The following is a 19,715-nucleotide window of genomic DNA, read 5'->3' on the forward strand; positions in this document are numbered from 1 at the left end:
ACACACACACACAGTGGAGATCAAAATTAAAGAACAATCTATAAATACTTAATTTTTTCTGAAATATCGCTCAAAATTTGAAGGAATATTAGCAGTGCGTATACCACTGTTCTACTAACATGTTTCACAAAATATCTAAGGTATTTCAACAAAAACCTTTATTTTGTGGAATACACAGTGATCAGAATTAGAGAACATTAACCACTGTAGCACAAAAGAAAATTACAACTAACATTTTAGAGGGTTACAGCTGTCAGAAATCAGTAGGAATTGTAGAGGCCCCTGCTTTGAATGACTTCAGCACATCTGCGGCCGCAGGACATCACTAGTTTCTCACACTGCTCTGGTGTGATCTTGCTCCGCTCTTCTTAGCCATAACTTTGTTGCCAAGGATTTTCCAGAGATCTTCAGTTGGGTTTAGATCTCTGGGCCGTTCATCATTTCAATGTTCTTATCTTCAATGAACTGCATTACCCGTTTTGCAGTATGACGGGTGCATTGTCTTGCATGAAAATTGCAGGCTGATTGGGAGATGCTTACAAGGAAGGAACTGCATGTTGCTGAATGAGGTTCTGATAAACATTTGCATTTACCATGTATCTGTATAAGAGGCCCAACTCCTGCTGCAGAAAACATCCCCCAAACCATGACTCTTCCTCCTCCACCTCTCTTTACGACTTATTTATGCACTTGGGGTTCAGTCTTTCCCCAGTTTGACGCCGAACAAAATGTTTCCCATCAGACCCAAATAAATTACCCCTGCTCTCATCACTAAAGTGAACTTTGGACCAGTTCTCCTCTCTCCACATAACATGCTTCTCAGCAAAGGTGAGCCTAGCCTTTTGATTCTCTCTGCTGATGAGAGGCTTGGTCACTGCAGAGGTGCGCTTTCAGTCGACTTCTCTACGCAAAAGCATGCTATGAAGCACTGTCAAGAGCATGCCAAGCCAACAGGTGGCGATATAATCTCAACCGTAAAGTCATGTTGGCCAATCAGAAGCCTGAAAAAGTTTCCAGTAGGTGGAGATAACAGCACATGCTCCGACGTCACAAGCCAAAAACTCCGCTTTCGCTGTCTACACGATAACACTGCAACCGGAGTTTTTGAAAATCTTCACCCTGGCAGGAGTTTTCAGAAATGTTCGGTTTCAGTGACCTGGTGGTTGGACGAACGGCCAAACCGCATAGAAAAAGCTGCGCTTTTGAAAATACCTGTTCGTGTGGACAGGGCCTTAAACGTGCCGAGGCAGATCCTTGCCCTGTTCAGTGCTGAACTGGCGAGCAATTCCAGCTGCAGTGTTGAACCGATTCCCTGTTGAGAGTCTCTGCATTATACTGTCTTCTCGTGCATTTGTCTTACGTGGACGACCAGCCTTTTTGGGGTACTTGAATGAATTAGTGTCATTTTAAAGCTGCAATATTCTAGAAATCACAGATTTGGAATGACCAGCTTCTCTTTTCAACTTCCTCCATTTGAAGGTTTTGAGTGTTTATTCTAAAAATATGTAAATTCAATTATTTTAACCCCAAAAATGCAATTATCAGGTTGTCAAGAGTATGTACCAGTAGGTTGTTTTTCTAACAGGGTAACTGGTTTTTCCTTAAAGGTGAAGTATTTAGTCAATAATCATAAGATAACAAAAAATTTTTCCAAACAGGCATTACAAACAACGATGGCTTACTTACAGTTGTCTCAGTTGTCAAACCCATATAGAATTTATACATTTACAAAAAGTGGCAAATGGAATGAATGTATCTGTTATTTTCAAACAAATTTACAGAAGTCAGAATGGTCAGTTAAATCTAAATTTAAGTTCTTTATCATTAACCTATGATCGTTTAAAACCATCAATGCTTGTCTTTTGTCTCATGAAGTTAGCAAAATCTGACAAAGATTCACTGATTCGTCTGATTTTATTTGGGAAAATTGAGTTTGAAATGAATTAGATGTGTATGTGTATATATATGGTGAGCGCTATACATGTCCACATTCTAAATGTTATTATTTTGGAGCTTGCTCTAAATATAGCCTTTGATGCTGATATGGCATAAATAAATGTCTCAGTTGTGCTGGGATGAGTGTGTTAAAATGGCACTTCACCTTGACTTTTCTTTAAAATAAGTGTCAGCCGCCATTACATGATGGAAATATTATTCTTTGAGGTGTTATAGAGTGAAATAGACGTATTCCTTTGGATTCGTTGGCTATAAAGTCTGAGATTCTGCCGAATTGCCAGATTTATATCAGAACATTCAGCATTTTATGAATTATTGGCTTGAGGCTTTTCGGCACGGTTTCATGTGTTTGGCCGTCTAGCTGTGGCCATTAGCTGGTGATCATTTGTATGGGTCCGTGTAGTGTAGCAGAAGTTTAAGCTCACTTCAGTCGAATGCTAATGCAGTAAGGAGTCTTTGATGTGCTGATGAGGGCTGATCCTTGTGTGAAATAAGATTCAGATTTTTTTTGCAAAGGCACATGGTGTTGTCCTTCCATTCGAAACCACTCCACAGGAGGCCAAATAGAACACTGAACCAAATCTCATTGTAGGCATAGTGCAGGACAGAATTATCCTTTCAAGCTTCACGCCGTCTTTGTTCAACATCTATGTTTTAAAGTTGCAAGGGAGAGATTCAGTCTGTGCTACCTGTGGGGCTCCTGAGTCCTGCTGTTTTGTAATTTCTTAAATTAAATCATTTTGCAACTCATCTTGCGCCTCACTGAGGGAATGTCAAGGGTAGGGCTGGAATGTCTTTTGCTTTTTTATGTTAATTATTGAAACAGGCTTAATGTGTCTCCCCCTCATCAGCAGTGACCACATGCCTCAAAGACATTACTAGTCCATGGCAAATTGTGACACCTAGCCAAATTGAGCTCCTGGTGTTAATCATATATGTAACAACAGTTGCACTCATTAAGAAGGACTATTAATCCTGACCTGAGAGGACGATCAAAGTCAGGACGTCTTTTCTTTGGATAACTTTGGGTGACCCAACCGAGTACCAAAACTGTTTGTCATAGAAAAAGAAATGATATATTTAAAATTGTTTTAATTAATTTATTAATTTCTCAATAGGATAGTGGCATGCTGAAAGCACTTAAAAACTATTTATTTATTTATTTGGCACTTTGCTTTTATTAATAGGATAGTCATAGGAATGCTGGAAGTACTCACAGAAACAATTATTTAAAAAATAATGAATTAATTAACTAATTAATGAATCACTTTACACTTATTGGTAATGATAATGATAGGAACAAGAGCAACACTTACAACTACACTGAACAAAATTATAAACGCAACACTTTTGTTTTTGCCCCCATTTTTCATGAGCTGAACTCAAAGATCTAAGACTTTTTCTATGTACACAAAAGGCCTCAGTAGCGTATTACTAAAACTGAATAGCATGTATATTTTGCACAGCATCGTTGAACATGGCTTAACAGAAATATTGACTCTGTATTCTCATAAATAATTGTACAAAATAATACAGTAGTTCTGTTGCAATTAATCCAGAATTATTGACTTTTTCTGCATTTATTTATGCTTCACCACATAAAATGTAACTTATTTACTATTAAAAACTCACTTATGCAGAGGATTTGTCATCTTAAATTACACATCCCCTTATAATTTGAATATATATATATATATATATATATATATATTGAATTATTAATGTTTTTTTGTTAAAAATTATAAATTTATTAATTAATTGAATTGATTTATTTATTTGGCGCTTTTGTCTTTTATCAGTAGTATAGGAATGGTGGAAGGTAAAAAAAAAATTTTTTATTTCTTCAAAGGTTAAAGCAAGAGGTCATGTCAAAAATCTTGTTTCATGCTTATGTCTTTTAGCTCGCTTTCACCAAGTTATATAAATATTTGTCAAAATATCATTGTAAAGTTTGATTGGACTCTCAGCCTTTGACATCAATCGATATGGGAAATGGTTTCGTTTTCGTTTTAAGTTGATAAACTCAATAATTTTAAAGATTATATGCTTAGTAGCATTTTTGCTTGCATTTGCATTTTTGTTTTTGTCCATGACCCTTTTAGAAGAGGTCACAGTGCCACCAGTTGAGGAGCTCCGCTCTGATCCACTGTCACTTAGAGGCTTGTGTTAGCAGGTGGGTGGGTGTCTGAGGCGTGTGGTAGGTGCGCTCTGCCTCTCGTCTATCATGGCCGGGTAATGAGATCTCGAGTTCTGCTCTTGATGGCGAATAGGCTTTGATATTAAAATCAACACCAGCTAACGTGCCTGGAACTGGATGCAATGCATAGCGATTAAATTCCTCTGATCACCTGTGAAATTTTAAAAGGCACTCACTCCTCTTTGAATATAGATATTAGAGTGGGTGGTAGTACAGTTTGAATATGCATGGTATTAATGCGTGGTTAATTTATGAGAGGCCAATTGAGTTGGCTCACATTTATGGGGTCTATCTGGGTATATTTTGCTTATCTTGAAATTAGTGAATATGCTTTTTGCAGTGTGTATGGAACATAAAAACATAGTGTAATGATCTTTTAAAAGATTATTAGTTCTTTAAGAGGTTTTCATGTGTATATTTTCATGTGGTTATTGCCATATTTGTCTAAAATGTATTTTTTTTAATTTTTTTTAAAATTTTTTAAAGAAGTTTCACATAAAGATTCACATACATATTTTTTTATTTGTTAATGTCTTTTTGGGAGAGTTTTCAAGTGAAAAAGGTCTGCAAGATTTAATAGCTGGTAGTTCTTTGATTCATTGCCTTTGTTAGAAATATTGCTGATACTGTATCGCTCCCGTCCCATAGCTGTACACCCCTGGTCCTGACCCCTTTTAAAATTCCTACCCTTTGCCCCTGCACAGAGCTGTTTGATAAGTCTCTTATTTTTTTCCCCACACAAGCTCTATTGAAATCTAAATTATTTCACTGAATAAAAAAAGTGTAAGTTAGTGGATTATTTTTATGGTAATAAAATATTATATAATTTGGATTTGTCTTAACCACTTGCAGTACTGTCACTGAAAACTTCAGATTTATGAATGCACGGTGTGTGATGTTAGTTTAATTATGTCTTTGCCCAGTGTTTTGGACCTCAGGACAAATTATGACGAGGTGTCAGGCAGGCCCTGATCAAAGGGATTAGTCTTTCCTGTCTGTAGATGATTTCAAAGGCCTCAGACTCAGGGCAGTGAACGCCATAACTCCTGATCTCAGCACTTGCCAGGTTTGCAGATCATAATGTGTATTTTAAAGCGTGCATATGGCAGGTTTCAGTTCTCTCGTGTTCTTATTAATCAGATCACATAATTATGCACACAGCAAGGCCACAAGGAACTACAGTGATTGGAATGGAGATTTTACAATATTATATCGATGGAAATCACCAGGTTAGGTTGACAGACACCATGTTTAATTAGGTTATAGTTTTTGTTATGCATATTTTCTTAAATAAATAGTTAATCCAAAAACTACAAAGGTTGGTGAAAATGTACTCACCCTCAGGTCATCCAAGATATAGATGAGTTTGGTTCTTCACTGGATCCACTGCAGTGAATGGGAATTTGTGCTGATTAAAACATCACAATAATCCACAAGTAAACCACATGATTCCAGTTCATCAATGAATGTCTTGTGAAGTGAAAAGCTGTGTGTTGGTAACAAACAAATCCATTATAAAGACGTATTTAACTTCAGGCTGTTCTGGCTAAAATATGAGTCCTCTATTAAAATAGTTCTCAATCCATAATATTGCTTTCTCCAGAGGAAAGAAGTCATCTTGTCTGAATCAGGAGAGAAATATGCACAGATCAAGCACCATTTACAGGCAAAAACAGTCCAAAACAGTTCTAAACAAATGTCTTTTGATTTTGAGATTTTGATTTGAGAAGACAACAGGAGGCGGGGGCATTCAGACACTTAATTATTTCTATTTTCTACATTTTTAGAATATATATATTTATACATACACATATACAGTGGGTACGGAAAGTATTCAGACCCCCTTCAATTTTTCACTCTTTGTTATATTGCAGCCATTTGCTAAAATCATTTGTTAATTTTTTTCCTCATTAATGTACACACAGCACCCCATATTGACAGAAAAACACAGAATCGTTGACATTTTTGCAGATTTATTAAAAAAGAAAAACTGAAATATCTTTCCACGACATTCTAATTTATTGAGATGCACCTGTACATTTGTACATGGGATCAGTTTATATGTGCACAAATAGTTTCAGACATTTAAAGCTAAGCCATTAGATTAAGATTTTTTGGTAATGAGAAACATTTCAGTCAAGTGTCTCCAGACTTTTTGCAGCGAATGTGTACGTGTCCAACAGGACATGCATGTCTTGATAAAACGTGACAACATTTTCAAAAAAAGTCATGTTTTTGTCACGAGTGAAAAGGCTTCTGTCAATCTTCAAAGCAATTCCTTTCATTTAAAAACATCAAATATCCTCTGATTTAATCTTTGTGTGCAAATGCACAAAACCCTCTTAACATTAAATAAATAAGGTAACCAGTGACCTTTATGTGCAGCCATTTCCTTGAAAAGTGCTCTCTGATTTATTAGAAGATCCTGTACAATAGAAGCTTTAATGCCTTTTATTAATATGTTTTATTTTATGAAATTGGATGAAAGGGGTCATGGTAGTCATTAAGCAGATTAATGGTGTATGTTGGGTAAAGAAGATGCAATAAAGTTAAAACTTAATGCTGTCATGGCTGCAGAAAGAGGCTGATGGCAAGGCAAGCTGTGAAGCAACTAATAGATATAATTCAGTAAGGTAATGTCTGATAACCTCAGACAAGATGGATATTGCTTGGCAATATTATGGAGTGTGTCGAAGGGTGCAGGCACATTTATGCACATTATTTATACCCGGTAATGAACACCGTAATGAAAAGTGGACACAACTATAAATACGAAGCAGGAGTAGATCTTGCCTGATAATCATTGGTGCAATTAATGTGTCTCACCAAATTGTCTTATCCCACAAGTTTGCTTTTTACCCCACAGCGTAAATATCAAGCAAAAATTTCAGTTTTAATCGCAGATGTGTGTCTTTGTGGAAAACGGTTGCCGGAGGCAGGATACAGCCTTTTTATTGCACTCTATGAGATTGTCTGAAGTACTTTATGTACCGCTAATGAGCGAGGCATGTTAAAAGGTCTTATTTTCAATAGCTACCCGGTCTGTTACAATTGTGTCTTTTAATGATAATGCATGCATGCACACAGTTAAAATGACCTTCTCATATATATGTGTATACACACAGTGTTTGATCACCAATTTTGTGAATGGTCCCATCATTAGGCTGTGTGACGGCAAATCTTAAACTACTTAGTTTTAAAATACTGCTGCAGTGATGTATTATAGCTTCAATGTGAAAACACTAAACTTAAAGATCTGTAGCAATATTATTACAAACTATTATTGCCCTACATCTCTTGCAAGGCTTTAATATGGTGTGTTGCGCATTCAGGTGTGAGCGATCTCAGCATGCTTTTGAAAGGTTGACTGCCACTTGGTGTTTATTTGGCCTTGCAGCTTGAGGTGTTGAAACATGAAGTTTTTTTAAGGATGTATGCGTGTGTGTGAGAGCTCTTTGGTCAGTCCTGCAGCCTCTCAATGAGAGATTTGTCATTACTGGGAATCATGTCAGTCTGAAGTGCTGGATCAGACCCGGATCATGCCTCTGTAGCCAGCATTCTCAATTCTGGACGTCTGTTTGCCCAGGCTTGTTTTGTCTCTGTCCTCTCTTTGTGTGCGCTTCTCTAAAAAGCTGGATGGGCTTTAACAGCAGACAAATCAAAAAAGGATTACACTGTATACAGCAGGAATCTTGGTCTTCATAAAGGGTGTCTTTTCAAGGGTTTGAAGCCAAAGGGACAAGAATGCAATGAAAATTGCACTTCCTATTTGAATTGTGTGTGTGTGTGTGTGAGATCTTAAGCTTATGGTCCAAAGATTTATGCCCAAATGCTTTTAATAATTTTTTTTTAATAAAAATATAATTTTATTTTTTTTATTGAAATGGACTGGATATTGGAAGCAAAACAGTCAACAAGTTTCCAGCATACAATGCTTTTTTAAACAGTATTTAAGTACTTCCTCTTTGTCTGTGTGTGTATGTGAGACAGATCTTAGCCTTTTGATCTAAAGATTTATGCCTAAATTCTTGAAATTATTTTTGTGGATATATATATATTTTTTTAAATGTTATTTTATTTTTAGTTGATGAAATGAACTGGATAATTGAGGCAAAACATTCAACAAGTGTGCAACATACATCGGTGGCTTTTTTTAAGCAGTATTGAAGTAGTTCCTATATCATGAAGTTGATTCAGGAATGTAATGAATAACGAGTTAGTTATATCCAAACTTTTGAGTAGAAGTGTGCATCGACCTTCCAGTCTGTTCTCTGCTTCTGGTCACATGGGGTCAGATATTTATCAGATATTTATTATTATTTATAACTTCACCAGGGGAGATCCTGGGAGATCAATCAGACCATGGCATTTTTAGTGTCAAAACCTCTATAAGAAGAAGACAGCAATTTAGACAGGTCTGGAGGATAGCACTATGGCCTTGACGTAAAATGATTTTATTTGAAAAACCATCAACATTGTCAATGTCTGGGCTATGAAAGCAATAGAGCAAATGAAACAAACTTGTCACTGGTAATAGAATTTCCTTTTACTGCAGCCAAAATGACTTTGGTGGTCGGGGGATGGCGAGCGCTGAATCGATTTGCTATCCCTGATCCTCCTCTCCCCCCGAGTTTAAGTGCGAGTCACTATAGGCGCATTGCTTTCGTGCCGCTCCCTGTAATTTCTGTGCGTGTCACAGGCTGTTATATGTGAATATGAATTCCCCATGTCCCGCTTTACGCCTCTGAACGCCCATAAACACAGTCTAGCAGCCCACTGTCTGATTCATTATCTATGAGAATAGAGCAGGACCGACTGTCTCACTGCTCTCAGAGTCAATCTTAACTTCAAACCACCGCTTTCACCATACCCTACGGGAAAAGGCCCAATCACCGCTTACACACCTACAGTGTATGATGGCGCCGTTTTAAATTGGTGATAGTCCAGCTTCCTATTATTTCCAAAGTGGTAAAAGTAAAATATATGAGTGAATATGTCTAGAATATCACCACGAACAAATGACGAACTGGAAAATACCAGTAAGATACTTGTTGCGCTGGTTAATGATTCGCTAGTCAGGCTTCTTATTACTTAAAGGGATAGTTCACCCAAAAATTGCAATTCTGTGTCATTTACTCACCCTCAAGTTCCAAACATGTATGAGTTAGTTTTTTCTGTTGAACACAAAAGCAGATATTTTGAAGAATGTTGGTAACATAACAGTTGTTGGTCCCCATTGACTTCCATAAAAAGAAAAAATACCTTGGAAGTCAATGGCTACCAGCAACTGTTGAGTAAGGTGAGTAAATGATGATTTGGGTGAACTATCCCTTTAAGGCCTGGCATCGGATCTAATGAGCAGTTTTAGAAAGAAAATACATTAAGATTAGCTTTATTACCCCTAAAAATATCAATAAACACACTTTAAATATACTGTTTATATGATAAGAAAAGAAGATCCATAATGATCTTCTAAAAGCCTCTTGAAAGAAGCCAAAAGATGATCATCCCAACATATCATTAAAAATTATGTCTAATTGAATAGCTTAACCTCATTGGCACATCCTCCTTTTCATTTAATATCTTAAACACTCTATCGTCACTTGGGAGGCAAAGCAACTACGCTTTGATCTCAAGTGGTAATGATACACGGTCAGTGTTTTCAGCAGTAGGTGGCAGTATGACACTGCAGCAGGAGCTGGTTCCCATGCGCTGGCTTAAACAGAGCCCTGATGTATTTGTTTATATGTTGAATGGACTTTAGTGCATTGGCTGCAGTCTGGCCAGCCTTGCAAACAGTCCCACACAAATAGATACGTATATGGACCTCTGGTGATTATTCCAATGAGAGATAGTGAGAAGATCAATATTTATACTGCTGCATTGGTCTCTGAATTGAGATTGGGATTTCTCTTTCAATATGCGATGCGACACCCGTGTACGATGGCTTTAGAGAGCCATCTCACTGCTGTCTTTTTTGGGGCCAGTACCAAGTGGCTGATTACATTTTGCTGTGCCATTGCTGGTGTACATGATGATATGGATTCTGATTAAAGGGGTCATATGATGGATATACAAATAGATTGATAGACAGATCTGTCAACAAATGTGAAGTGTCTCTTGCCATGCTCAGCCTCTTTCAACCACTGATGCCAGCTGTAATTATTGTGGACTGTTAAATAGCTTGTTTTTTTTGAAAGAGAATTATTCTTCACTCAATTAGATGTTGTAAGGTTAGTGAACTCTGTGTTAGGGAGCCAGTCCAGCTTGATAATTGAATAGCTCTTGATTGTCTCTTTCAGGAAAGACCCTGTTTATAGGCCAGCAGTAGAATAGAAAATTATTGAACACCTTTGGAGAAAGGATAAGAGGCAATGTCCCATTTTAATGAACCAATTGTGTTGGACAAAAGAAATTAATTATGTTCCTAAATATTGCATATATTGCAACTGGCAGAAATATTAAGTGGCCTAGTCAGGTGGAGACAATAAGTTGTCTCAGTGGTCATTTTAACAGAATTTCTTAAAGGAAAACTGCATTATTCAAGCGCTGTGACATAACACAAGTTAATTGGCTATATTTGAACAAGTGATAAAAGTGTTAAAGTCTCGAGTTAAGTAAAGTTGTTTGTGTCTTACAGCCCGAAATAAATCAGTATTGCAGTTTGTCTCCTTTGATGAGCATTTTCAGATCATTGGAACTTACATTAGTGTTGCCGTTGTGTTGTTCATAACTGTTAAACCCCTCATAAAAGTTAGTTATTTTATTATGGTTGTGATTAAGATGGTAGTTGCGGTATTTACTCTACTGTTGAAAAGTTTGGGGTTGGTAAGATTTCTCTATTGTGGAGACAATAAGTTGTCTCAGTGGTCATTTTAACAGAATTTCTTAAAGGAAAACTGCATTATTCAAGCGCTGTGACATAACACAAGTTAATTGGCTATATTTGAACAAGTGATAAAAGTGTTAAAGTCTCGAGTTAAGTAAAGTTGTTTGTGTCTTACAGCCCGAAATAAATCAGTATTGCAGTTTGTCTCCTTTGATGAGCATTTTCAGATCATTGGAACTTACATTAGTGTTGCCGTTGTGTTGTTCATAACTGTTAAACCCCTCATAAAAGTTAGTTATTTTATTATGGTTGTGATTAAGATGGTAGTTGCGGTATTTACTCTACTGTTGAAAAGTTTGGGGTTGGTAAGATTTCTCTATTTTTGAAAGTCTCTTATGCTCTTATGCAATTAGGGTTGCAAAAAGGTGGAAAATTTCCAGTAAATTTCAGAAACATTCCAGAAATTTTGAAAACGTTCCAGGATTTTTTGGAATATTCCAGGGATTTTTGGAAAGTTTCAGGAACTTTACCGGAACTTTTCCACCTCTTTGCAACCCTAGCTGCAATACAGTGAAAACAGTAATACTGTAAGACATTATTACAATTTAAAACAATTGTTTTCTATTGCAGTATATTTTAAAATGTGATTTATTTCTGTGGTGGCAAAGCTTTTTGGCAAAGCAAAGAATTTTCAGCATCATTACTCCAGTCTTCAGTGTCACATGATCCTTCAGAATATATAATATGCTGATTTGCTGCTCAAGAAACATTTCTTATTATTATCAATGCTGAAAACAATTGATAAAAGTTCAGTGCTGTTCAAAAGCAGCATTTATGTAAAATTTCAGTCTTTTGTAGTATTATAAATGTCTTTACTGTCACTTCTGATCAGTTAAATGCGTTCTTGCTAAATAAAAGTATTAATTTCTTTCCCACCTAAAAAAAAAAAAAAAAAACTTTCCCAATTTTTTTTTCTCCCACTCTGACACCTTCAAGGGAAACTGTTGTGGTGGTTATCAGTGTACAATCAAAATGTGGGAATGTTTTAGATATTGTTTCAGAGGATTTTGTCATGCATGTTATCTCTGGATGTTGAATGAATATGCAAGCAGGGACAAAGACAGTATGTCATAATATTATTCCATTGCAGTACTATGTGAATTACATACGTTTGTATGATTGATATGTACACTGCACAATTGAATACAGAATGCAAACAGGCATGTAAAGATAATGTGTCAAAATCATGTGACAGAAGTCATAGAAAACAATATTAGAGCGATGTTTTAGAGGTGCACAGATAAATGTCTGTAGAGTCATGTTTTCTTGTTCATTTACGTACTATTTGCATTGAAATTATTTTGGGTTATATTGAGATAACTGTCAAAACTGGCTTTATAAAGGAAGTAATCAGTTATTTCATTATTGTACTCATGACAAAAGAGTGAATAAAGAAGAAAGAAGGCATGCAGAGCTATGCATGGCAGACGTTGGGGGATTCTTCTCTGTTTTTCATCTGACATCCCATCTAACTGTCTCATCAGCAGTTCTTCCTGAACATTTAATGGGAGTAGTTCTGCAATCATGGGGAGTGAATTAGTGAGCTTGTCACCGGCGGACCATTGAAGACACATTATACAGTAAAGCTCGTGCTGGGCCCTGGAACGGGTCCAAACTCATTACGGAGAAGAGAGGACAGTCTTAGCTCCAGGATGAAGAGGGGAACAGTCTCGTCCTCAGGAACGCTTGGCATGTGTCTGGAGCCAGTTCATTAATGTGAGCTGTAGAGGATTTGGATGCATAACAACACACAAAGTTTGTTAGCTGGTATGATTTGAATGGTTGCATGATAGACTTTTGGCGGCTTTTGTAAGCAGTCTCTTCCTCTACCGTGACATGTGTCTTTTAGGTGCAGTGGTTGGAGAGAGAAGGGGAGAGTGGATGGCATAATTTTGTTTGGAGGGTGTGTATTGTCTTACAGCTGTTCCTGGTGTCCAAGGACACTCAGTTTCTCGATGTCATCACCCCAGCACCCCCACCAGCTGTTTACACTCCGCTTATCATTCCAAATCATTAGGCAGCTCTCAGCCAATCCTGGAGGTCTCTGAGGAAGTCATATGTGCTCCGACCTTCACTGAAACATCCTCGGAAGATAAAGAACCTTTATAGCCTATAATATTTTTAGTTAACATTTGGTAAAAATGTTAATTAACTATAATTTATTAAGTTATTTATTATTTGATGAATCAGTCATTGTCAAACATAATGCTTAAGAGATCAGTAGTTCATGTACATTAAGATCTGAATATACACTACCATTTCAAATTCAAAAGAGTGTTTTTTTTCCCCAGTTTAAATCAACAAGTTCCCGTTAAATTAATCAGAAGTGATATTAAATCTATTTCAAGTAAATGCTGTTCATTCGGTTTTTCTATTCACCAGACTCCTGAGAAATATGTATCATGGGTTCAACAAAAATATTAAAGGGGTCATATGATGCTTTTTTAAAGATCATTATTTTGTGTATTTGGTGTAACAGAATATGTTGACATGCTTTAATGTTCAAAAAGCACATTATTTTTCAAATACTGTACATTAAGGAAAACTTGAAATCGCATCATATGACCCCTTTAAGCAACAAAACTGGTTTCAACATTGATAATAAGAAATATTTATTGAGCAGCAAATCAAATTAATACATTAAATTAAATTAATTTACACATTCCGGAACCATCTAGATTTTCCAGCACATAGAGTTCAAAATGTGGCCTGATTACTTGGACAAAAGTTTTATCCAAAATTGACTGTAAACTTGCATTCGGATATCAAGAGCCCTCTTCACAATGGATAAAATCTAATTTTGCCCTACTTTTTTCACTCAATTTCTTGTCAAGTATGTCACACTAGATGAGTACAATGGTCTGCGAATGCCATTCCATGTTAGCTTTAACTAATGGTGTGTTAGGCATGTGCTAATGTAATCACTGAAAGTTATTAAATGTTACTTAAATTTCTCCAAGGAGATCTCATGAAATGCCTTCCATTTTATAACTGGTAAATTTGTAACAGGACATTGATGCGCTTTCATTGTTGTATGGTTATTTTGCAGCAGTAAATTTTACGTCCTCAGAGTAGTGGCGAAGCGGAGCTTGTTTGTTGATTCACATAGGGAAATGGAGAGCATGCATGTGGCACAAAACCATTTGACTTTGACGAGAAGAAGGTCAGAGCTGAATCAACGGCAGCAACTCGCTCAAGCAGCAGAAAAAAGGGTGTCATGGAAGACCAGCTATATCCGCTTAACATTAATGTGCTTCCTGCATGGAAATGCTTATTGCTATTCTCTTTGAGAGTCTGAAAATGGTGATTAAATTTTTATTGTCCAAATTCGAATTTTGCCAGCAGCGGCCCGGGTTAATGAGAGGAGATAAATTATCAGGCCAGGCGTAAATCAGCTTTATTGAACAAACTCCCGCCATTACAAATGATTTGTTTTGCAATAAGCTCCCCAAGACGAGTCAAATGAGCAAGTCTGGGATGCTGGTGATTGAGTCCAAGCAAATGTTTTCGATTGTTAAGACGAGTCGATGATAGGTTTGGATTGATACCAAAATTTTGTCTTCAGTATGATACAAGCTGCTGGTATGTTGGATTCGGTGTACAGAATGTATGTCTTAGGCAACAAATAAAGAGCCTTTATGACTGGTGAAATAAAAAATAATTTATGCAATGTTTGCAGTTCATTTTTAAGGAAAGAAAACAAATTTATGCATATAAGGGTGTACTCGCACTAGGCGATCTGTTTGACTCCAAAAGCCTGGTTCGTTTGACTAGTGTGATTCGTTTAGCCATCCCTGGCCAGCTTGGAAGAGGTGGGCCAGAGCACGGTTCATTTGGGTTCAGCTACTATTTTGTGTGCGCTACTGTCATCATTTAATCACACTCGGGCTCGGTTCAAAGCAACTGTGTTTAGTGTGAGTACACCCTAAATCTGCACACACTGATTAAATACAATTTCCCCCATGTATTTAGATTTTTTCCTGTGTTGTCTGATTGTTGTCTCATAAATGACAAATGATGATGTTTCATACTTGTTAGGCTTTGGATGATAATTTAGTTCTCCCATACAAAGGGTGCAGATGACTTGCCCTTTGTTGAACATCCCATCTGGTTTTATATTATAAATAAATTATAGTAACAGGCTTAATGTCACAATATTTATAATGTGCATAACTTGTGCATAATACGCTTCACGCTGCCTTCTGTGCTGAACAGCAGCACATTGTCTTCCCAATCAGGTACTGAAATTGGCAAAATCATGATACTGTTTTAAGATACCGATTTCCTCTTTCGATTTCTAATCACAAGCTCTGAGTTCAATACATCTGGCCCTATTTCAGTTATGTCCATTTCGATTACATTCTAAAAAATACTGGGTTAAAAATGACCATTGCTGGGTTATTTGTCAGCCCATTGCTGGGTAAATATTGCACAGAACACAGGCTGGGTTAAATATCAGCTTGTTGGGTTTATAATCCATTTAACCAATTTGCTGGGTAACTCATTTAACCCTGCCTGGGTTGTATTTTTTAACATTTTTATTTATTTATTTATTACATAATGCTGGGTCAAACAACATGATATTGAAGCTTAGATCATTTTAAATAATGGACTCTAAAATTTCTGCTATATATCCATGTTATGATATTTGGTGACACTTTAATTTGGGGACTAATTCTCACTATTAACTAACTATTAACTCTGACTTTTCCTTCAATAAACTCCTAATTTGCTGCTTATTAATAGTTAGTAAGGTAGTTGTTAAGTTTAGGTATGGGGTAGGATTAAGGGATCTAAAATATGATCATGCAGAATAGGACATGGATATATGCTTACAGTACTAATAAACAGCCAATAAGTTAGTAATATGCAGGGTAATAAGCAACTAGTTAATAGTGAGAATTGGTCCCTAAACTAAAGTGTTACCATATGAGCGTAGATCTGGTGTATGCTGCATTTGTAGAAGGCTAATGTTCAAAGCAATGCAATACAAACCTTCATTTCATTCAGGAATATTTCCCTCAGGAAGTTTTCTCACAGAACAGAACACAAAATAACCTTTGACAAATGTATCCAGTTTTAACCGGTTTGGCACAGACTACCCAACATTGGGTTACATTTACCCAGCACTGGGTAGATGTGTGATGGGGTTCGTCATTTGTATTATCAGTGAAATTGACCCAGCAGCTGAATTACACAAATATACCCAGCACCTGGGTGAAAATTATCAAAATAATCCAATAAAATGACCCAACAGGCTGAACTGAATTAAACAAATATAACCCAGCATTTTTTAAGAGTGTACATATTAGGGATGTAACGATTCACTCGACTCACGATTCGATTCGATTCACGGTTTTGATTTCACGATTCGATTCGATTCACGATTATTATAATTTTTTTTAACAAATAAATATCATCATATAAACAAACTAAGGCTTTCTCTGTGCTCTTTCCTTTTAAAATTAGAGGCAACCACTGCATTTTAATCATGATCCAAACAAAGATGCTGCATACATGCAACATGAGCAGTTTTTAAACTAAATTAGATTGTATAGTTTCGAAATTTGAAGCAAAAACAGAATGGTTTGACTTCAGTTTTGTGAAACTATAAATAAAAATATCTGCATGAAACAGCAGACGAGCTGAATGAGACAGATTCACTCTCTGACAGCAGGTGGCGCTTAAAGTGTTTCCTGGTTTCCGCTGTAAACAAAGCAGCGCTGAACTTAACATATCCAAAGGAAAAAAAAAAAGAAGCTCATCTCACCGAAGTTACTTTATTAAAATATTATATTTTATTAAATAATCTATCACTGAAACTTGATGTTCATTCAGTAACCATGTTCATTCATTAAAGGAACCATCAAATGGTAACTCGCTAGTATGTAATTCTTTTAGAATGATTAATGAAAAGGACCAGCTGACATGAGTCATTTGTTTCTGAATGGAACTGCACTGTTTAGAATCAGCCCTGTTTGAACAGATTTGTATAAAAAGAGAGAATGACATTCAGTGGGACTGAAAGTGTATATATGAGTGAAAGCTATTTGCTCTCGCTTAAAGACGCACATGAATATCAGAACCCAGAATATGCTCTGATTCAGTTCTCTGGGTGCCTATTCAAAAAAAGTATTTGACCTTGTGAACATTTCACAAACTTTCCCACATCTCCGCTTGTCATATGTGCTGACTCAGACATGGTTCTCGCTGTAATAATGTTGAATAAATATGTGTTATTGATCTAGGGCAGGCCCACTGACAGCAAACAGGGCTTTGGTATTCCGATATGTGCCTTGTGCTGCGTTTGCTAATGCGTATACAGACTGGCTAATCAGGAATCAGGCATTCGTTCCGTGCAGTTATTTGTGTTAATGACATCTGTAAACTGTGCCTCTTGCTTCTTGGAGCATCAGCATCCTCATCCGACCTAGGCCCGTTCCCTCTCTGCGGCAAACACAGCGGCGGGTAGCGCCAAACTAAATGGGCTGTAAATTATGAGCCGTCTGTCAGGTAATGACGGCGCTTTGTGGGGCATTCAACACAATTACAGTTGATATAGAGGAGTGGAGGGCCATGTCGACTCATTATTGTGTGTCAGATATCTGCAGGTAATGGCACCAGCCCATACACACAATTTGCCCCATGACCTCAACATGCCTCGGCCTATCTTGACAGAGGTGGTGTGTAACAGTTTCATATAGGTAGTTTTGGGGTCTTTGGTGGTGAATCAGCCTTTTTGTGAGTTGTTTTTTACAGTTTTGTGAATGTATATTTAACAGATAAATGATTAAATTATGTAATGCTAACATTAACATGGCATGAAATGTTAACAAATGTGATGGGTCAGTTTTATTATAAATTGTAACGTAATTCAAAAAGTATAGTAAAGTACATTGTCTTATGTATGTGTGTGTGTGTGTGTGTGTGTGTGTATATATATATATATATTAGGGATGCACCGATATAAATTATAAAACGCTTGTGAAATGACTCAGAACTAGGGATGCACCGATAGGATTTTTTGTGGCCGATACTGATACAGATACCGATATTTGTCACTTCCTCTCTTATTTTAAATTTTGGATAGTATAATAGTATTTTGAATAGATAGTATTTTGATCATGTTTTAAATCAGCAAAGTTCAAAAACACCTGCATTAAATTATACTAGCAGTTTTATTGCTGCATCATCAAATAATTTCTAATGAACATGGATTGGATTCATTTAACATTCAGCAGGCCTACATAAATACAAGAGAACAAAGATACATATTAAATAAACAGTGCTTTTTAGGTAGGTTTAACAGTTTTCAGGTACAGAAATAAAGTAAACAAATGTAAAATAACACACTGCATAAATTAAATACATATTAATGACTTTATTATGATTAATCTTCTAATTTGTTTTTGTATACATTTTAATATTTTTTGTAAGTTTAAATATGTATGAGATCTCCATTACCAAGGCGGGACTCTTATTTTGACGGATTTTCTAGTCTACGGAGCAGCTATATGGGTAATGAAAGCACGCAGTTCTTCAGATTTAAAGTTTGTCAGTTTATTAAGCACCCCCCGAAAAGGCATGAGATCTGTATATATTTGTTTACTGTTAGTTGTAATAAGTGTTTTGTGTAATTCGCTGTATGTTGATGATAATGCAACTGAGAGAGAGAGTTTAATGTGCACTTCTCTTATTTCTCAAATAAATGCTGTTCTATTGAAAGAACAGCTTGAAAGAACAAATCTTTCTATCAACCCAAAAATCATGGTTATCAAAAAAACTGTTTTCAGTAGTTTTGTGATGCTGAAGACTGGAGTAATGAACTACTGAAAATGCAGCTATGACATCACATAAATAAATGACATTTGAAAATATATTAAAATGGAGGACAGTTGTTTTAAGCTGTAATAGTATTGACAATATTAATGTTTTACCTTAGGTGGCATAAGAGACTTCTCTCAAAAACATCTTGGAGCATCAGAACCCCAAAATTTAGAACTTTACTGTAGTTAAAGTAAGTTAATGCGCAGTTAAACAAATGAGCCCCTTTTACTGGAGCATTTTTTTACATTTTCAGAATTTCTAATTAAATATGTATAATTTTGTACAAGAAATAGTGGGGGTTCCACATTTGAACGTGTTATAACCCCTAGGACACAACCAAGTAATTTTTAGGAATGCAGTGCTTCCCACAGGTTTGAAATATTCTTGTGGTGGTAGCCGGGTGGAAAATCCTCCTATTACCCACGGCACAAATGTGACTAATAACAAATAATGTGTGATTTTTAACAATGTTTTTATTTATTCATTTTAATTACATAGGCTACTATTACATTTAATTACATACTCATGTTATGCATTATTGTGCATTGTAAATTATGCAAAAATACAGCATTTAAATGGTAGAGTTCTCCTTGTTTTGTCACATTCTTTTTTTTTTTTTTTTATGAAATCATAGCCTTTTAAAGTTTAATATCAATAGGCTGTATCGCGATTTATATTTTTCCATCCCCAAAATATAAGACGCCTTAAAATTGATCATTAAGACGTTTGTTTTACCATTTCATGTATTGAAGACTTTTTATGACATTAAGGCCCAATCCCAATTCTATTTTATACCCCTACCCCTCCGCCTACCCCTTCCCCTTGTCCCTTGAAACAGAGTGTCAA

General features: G+C 36.2%; 1 protein-coding gene across 1 annotated transcript in view; it reads left to right on the top strand.

Moving 5' to 3' along the window:
• Window positions 1-19,715, top strand: part of LOC107670182 (teneurin-2-like) — a 613,574-nt gene that overhangs the window by 1,486 nt on the left and 592,373 nt on the right. The gene's annotated exons all lie outside the window — the stretch shown is intronic.

This window comes from Sinocyclocheilus anshuiensis, unplaced genomic scaffold (assembly GCF_001515605.1).
Source record: "Sinocyclocheilus anshuiensis isolate Anshui unplaced genomic scaffold, SAMN03320099.WGS_v1.1 scaffold640, whole genome shotgun sequence".
NCBI classification, from domain to species: domain Eukaryota; kingdom Metazoa; phylum Chordata; class Actinopteri; order Cypriniformes; family Cyprinidae; genus Sinocyclocheilus; species Sinocyclocheilus anshuiensis.